This window comes from Bacillus rossius, chromosome 7 (assembly GCF_032445375.1).
Source record: "Bacillus rossius redtenbacheri isolate Brsri chromosome 7, Brsri_v3, whole genome shotgun sequence".
NCBI lineage: Eukaryota > Metazoa > Arthropoda > Insecta > Phasmatodea > Bacillidae > Bacillus > Bacillus rossius.
In genome coordinates, this window is record NC_086335.1 from 46,049,564 (window position 1) to 46,055,618 (window position 6,055).

Sequence of the window (6,055 nt, forward strand, 5' to 3'; positions counted from 1 at the left end):
GGTGAACCATACAATAAGCGGACAGGGCGCTGGTGAACCACACAAGTAGCGGACCGGGCGCCGGTGAGCCACACAATAAGCGGACCGGGCGCCGGTGAGCCACACAAGTAGCGGGCCGGGCGCCGGTGAGCCACACAATAAGCGGACCGGGCGCCGGTGAGCCACACAATAAGCTGACCGGGCGCCGGTGAGCCACACAAGCAGCGGGCCGGGGGCCGGTGAGCCACACAATAAGCGGACCGGGCGCCGGTGAACCACACAAGTAGCGGACCGGGAGCCGGTGAACCACACAAGCAGCGGGCCGGGGGCCGGTGAGCCACACAATAAGCGGACCGGGCGCCGGTGAGCCACACAAGCAGCGGGCCGGGGGCCGGTGAGCCACACAATAAGCGGACCGGGCGCCGGTGAGCCACACAATAAGCGGACCGGGCGCCGGTGAGCTACACAAGTAGCGGGCCGGGCGCCGATACGGAGCGCGCACAATGGGCCTCCAGCCGACCGGGGCGCGCGGTCTAATTCCGGCCGCGCCTCTGGCCGGGTTCCACCTCCAGCCCAGCCCCGCTTGAAGGACGGTCAAGGGGGGGGGGGGGAGAGAGAGACAGTTCGCGCTGGTTTACGTCCTCGGCGAAATGCACAGTAAACCGCGGCTGCGAAAATAAACCGCCGACTCCAGCCGTCGTCGTCGCGTCTGAGCGGACCACCCTGTGTCCACAAGGTCCCACGGGTTTAGCGGCTCGCTTTAGTCTGCGGCATCAGTGGCAAGCCCATTGTCGCAATCCTACACCAAAATAGTTATTAAAAATATATATTTATTGTATTTCTGTATTTTGAGTTACACACTGTAAGCGACGCTGACGCTGACGCTTGTCGAGAGTGATAATGTAACAGTCTTGTAGTTTTAGTAATTTTTTTTAAATACACAAATTCGAATTTGTTTTTAACTACCTAACTTTGAGAGTAAAATGGCGTCTGAACTTTTGTTCTATTTACAGTTGTTTACACACAATTTCACGTGGTTGTTCGGTTCGCGAAAAAAAAAAAAAAAAAAAAAATTCAACTTGTCGCTACGCAAGTGACATTCGGGAAGTTTTGGATCTTAAAAAACCTGTTTTTGACTTCTGTTTGAGAAATTGTCGCATCCGAGACACGAGTTCCACGATGCGGACCTCACAAAACGTCTCGCCATCTGATCCTTGCATCGGAGCAGGCGAGTGTCGTAGCTCTCGATGCGGCGTGCTGATTGGCGGTCCTCTCTGTAGCCGTGATCCCGCGCAGCGAGGGTCGAGAGTTCGAACACAACACACCTCGGCACGACTCGAGCTCACAAGCGCCGACTCGGCACCTGAGTGGTTCGGAGACCATTGTACATACCTACCACCGGAGCAAGTACAAATGTGCTGCTTAAAATGGATTACATGCGGACCGGCTTTAAAACGGATTTGATTAACGGAAATTTACATAAGCAAATATATGTTGCTGAAATGTATATATACATATATATAATCGCGTTTAATCATATATAATCATATCATCTATATAAATAATTATAAAATGTATATAAAGGAATTATGCACTTAAACCAAAATAAAATAATTATGAGCATGTAGTGGCTAATAATGTTATGCAGAATCAAATTTGGAAAAGAAATTCCTTCTTGCATACCCCTCGGTGTTTATATCAAGAAGATAAAAGTTTTAATAAATGCCTATTAAGAATAGGATTAATGTACCTACCTGATGTCGGTGGTCTTGACGTCTGAGTAGGTATGTCCCGTTCCAGGTCATTATTTTATATCGCTGTATATTATTATATATCATATTAATATTGCATTATTTTATATCAGCTCTGTTAAACTTGCCGACTTTTTTGAGTGGCTGAACATTCACTAACTGTAAAAAAAATTACATCGCAGCTGTTTTACATAATTAGGTGGAAAATTTGCATTTTTATTATACATAAAACTGGAAATTTTTTATGTTTAAATTAGTTTTATTGGCTGCTATTTGAAACGGTTTTTATTTCTTTCAGGGGGAAAAAATTCAATTTTACCTGACCTTTTAAAATAATCAGAACCATTATGACTTTAAAATGCTAAATAAAATTCAATAATTTTTTTCTGAAGGAATTTAAAATCATACAACACATTAGCCACCAGCATTACTTTTAAACACAAATATTTTCAGTTGTTTATTCAATTTGGTTCTCTTTATACACACTGCACAAAAATGCTGAAAAAATAATTTTGCTATTTTTTTCATTTTGTTAAAAAAATGGAAAATAGACAATATTTCAAAAGTACATTTATTTGTCTCGGTGAGACTAAAATCAAGGAATGAGTTTTCGTGGGGCCCCCAAGATTATAAAACTTTACCAAGATTCAACGTTTACTAAACACCTGAATCGAAAAATAAACGAGTTTGGTTTGCATTCCGAAACTTGTGTGAGAACTTTTTGGGTAACAACAAAAGTGCTGATTACGTCTCGCTCATGTCGAGGAATTGCTGTCAGCGTACAAGGCCACGGGGTGTATAGTATGTCTCTTAAAGTGCATTCCCTTCACTCAAACCTGAACTTCTTCCTGGAAAATTTAGGAGCAATTTCGGATGAACGGAGGGAACGGCTCCATCAAGACATCACTAAGTTCGAGAGGAGATTTTCAGAGAAGTGGAATGCGAGCATGTCGGCAGAGTGCTGCTGGTTTATGGCACGTGAAACTTCTACCTCAGGGTACGAAAGGTAAGCAAGCACCAAATGAAGCTATTTATCTTCTTGCCCCGGCACGCATACGACATCCAAAACTTCAGAAGAAACCCACGCGATGTCAAAACTGCTTAAGATACCCAAGAAGTGTCCGTTTACGAAAATTATTTTAAGAATACTTTTTGGGCAGAAGAGTAGTTATGTTTCCGTATTTCATTTCAGACTGTATTTTTTCAGAGCAAAAAAAATGGCTAAAACGCAGTTATTTCAGAATAATTTTTAGATATGAAACATCCGGTACAGATTCTCGAGAGCACTCAAAGGACATTCACTATACCTTTATCTTCATTTATCCGTCATCAAATGTTATGGTTACCATTTAAATTTTATAGTTGGCCTATGCACGACGAGGAGTCTGCGCGTCAATCCACAACTTTGGGTTTAGAGGCGTCGGTCGCACTTATCATTCTGCCTCACTGACACAGATACACCCATGACTATGTGGCCCTTTAAAGAATGTTTTATGGGTTTCACAGCCTCTGCTGTGTTTAATCGCACGCGAAAATTACCAATAATTTTCTGTAAAGTAATAAAATTATATTTTTAAAAACTATTTCCAAAATTTTATTGTTGTATAAATTAATATATATATATTTTTAATTTAAGTTTTTTTTTCAACAGCGATATAATAAACTATCATTCTGTATAACATAATTTTTTTTTAACAAACTGAAAATAAGAATCATGTAGTACACAAAAAAATGTATTTTAATGAAAAAAAATCCTGGGGTGCTCACTTCTTTCATTTACATAATGACCTTATCCTAGAGAATAGTCGTAAGTGATAGAAAATTAGACAACTTAAATCAAACACCCCACTTTCTTCCATTAATAATTAATTATTTTGATTATTACTTAATTCTTATTTTGAACTTATTAAAAAAATATGTTATACAGAGTTGTTGTTCATTTTATCGCTGTTAAACAAATCACTCAGATTTAAAGATTATGTTTTACTTTTTAGTTCATACAACAAAAAAGGTGGGTGTTTTTAGTTTTTAATATATATATATTAAAAAATAATATATATATTACTTTTAGGTAATATTGAAATACATTATTTTTTTATAAATTCCTTGGAATCAAGTACAAAATAAATTTTAAAAGTTCCTGAAAATTTCGTTTTTCCCCTCGAGAGGTCTGATGGTGCCCGAAGGCCACGGAAACACGTCAAAATTAACATACTTAAATTTTTCCGACTTTAAAAAGATTCGGGGCAAATGAACTGAGGGGGAGGAGGGAGGTTAAAGTCACTGGTTGGCTCAAAAACACTCCAAAAATAAAGAGAATATATTTTTTAAAATTTTTGAAATTTTGTGTCTTTACAGTATTAACTGTTTAGGGAGTTTTAACAAGATGGGCAGTATTTTAGTAACATTCCTTGCCAAAAATCAGGTACAAAGCCGAGGTTTAGTATTTGTTCATGTCTTTTTCACTTTTATCGGAGTTGGATTATCATATAGTTTGAAATTTCGCTCTGCAAATCGAATGATAAGATAGTCGCCGTAGCTGCTCCGGCAGAGATTACTTGTGATTCGCGTCAAGCAATGTAGTTGAAAACACAATTTGCCGATATGTTTCACGTTCGGCATTGTTTTAAAGTATTCTACTTTAAATTTCGTGTCTGAGTATCGCATTGTAGGTGCAGTTGCAACATGAGAACATATGAACTTTCTCGTTACCGAGGTTAGATGTTACACATCTCTGGCGAGTACTGAAGACTCACTGAATTTTTTTTAATTTTTTTTTTTAATTTTTAGCCGCAAGCGAGGTGGCATGGTGGTAATACACACCGCTCGCATTCCAGACAACACAAATTTGAATTCTGATCTCCGGCCATCCAGAATTTGGTTCTCCAACGTTTCCAGAAATGGCTCCAGGAAAATCAAATTCTCGGATGGTTGCTCACTGCAGGTCATGGCCGAATTCCTTCTCTAGCCTCCTTGAACTTAGTTGTTCTGTATATAAACCTCTAATGAGTTATCCTCGACGAGAAGTTAAACGCAGATACAAAAAAACTATTTAAAAAACATGGATGCGTGTGGACGCCACGCGTGCTAAAAGTCAAACTTCACAGATAGAGCGATAAAAAAAATGTATAATAATGTGTGTTAAGTATGCGAGTGGGCAAGAATACAAGTGCGCGAATGTGCAAGTTTGCAAGCATGCAAGTGCGCTGTGATGAAAAAAAATGTTGCCACCGAGCGCTCCTTTCATGATCGTTGCAAATTTAGTTTCCCCCTTTGCGGTCCCAATTAATTGGGTTCTGAAGGAGTCACTGCCTATAATTACTATACCGGCTGTCAGGAAGTCTGACTTTAATAATATATGATTGTATATATTTATTTGCACGACGTCATAAGAGGGGTGTAAGAGACAGGCAAAAAAATTTTGACAGTTCATAAACTACGGATGACACGGACTTAAGAGGGATTACGCCTCTCCATCTTGCAGTTAAAAATATTTTGACACCGCTTGCAATAAAGCTCCCATGTTATTTTTTTTTTGACATGGCATAGGATTTTTCTTTGGCTGCTTATTAAAGTCAACACTTGTATATGGTGTGATTACCATGATAGTTGTAGTCGCACGAGTGAAATAATGTTATTTTCTCGCGGTGCTTATAGACTAGAGTCTGTTAGTAAATATTAGGTTACAACAAGTAAAACAATGTCTGGGCGACATGATTTATGCCTTAACGTGTCAAAAATTGGGATAAACAGTTCAAAATTAGAATTAAGGCAAAAAAAAAGATGTAAAAAAAAAAGAGGTAGTGCCTTACCACCGTTTAAGGAACATCATCACACGTCATGTTGATTTTTACATATATTACGTCATTACTTTTACTTAAGTGCTATTTCTAAAATTTTACTCGATACCTCACTTGCGTTTTCTGTAGTGCCGGAAATATTTTTTTAACCGATATTCAGCTAGTTTAGAATAGCGGATGCAAACAGTCACGCAGTTTATGATAATGGAGAAGTGCGCGTGACTTTTTACAACCACGATGTTAAAAAAAATACTCGAATATCTGTTGAAAATGTTCTGGCAGAACAACGAATGCAAAGGGAGGTATAGAGTTGAAATTTTCAGGAATAGGCCTTAATTGAAAGTAACGTAAAATAAATCGGTATGGCGCGCGAGACGAAGCCGCCGACAAGGGTGACTGCCCCCCCGGCTGTCGTCCCGTCGGCGGGGGTCGAAGCCAACACTCCGCCACCAACCGCGCGTGCAGCCGGGTTATAAATAATGGGGAGAGGGCGGGATCAAAATTAGTTGGCAAACACGTACGGGT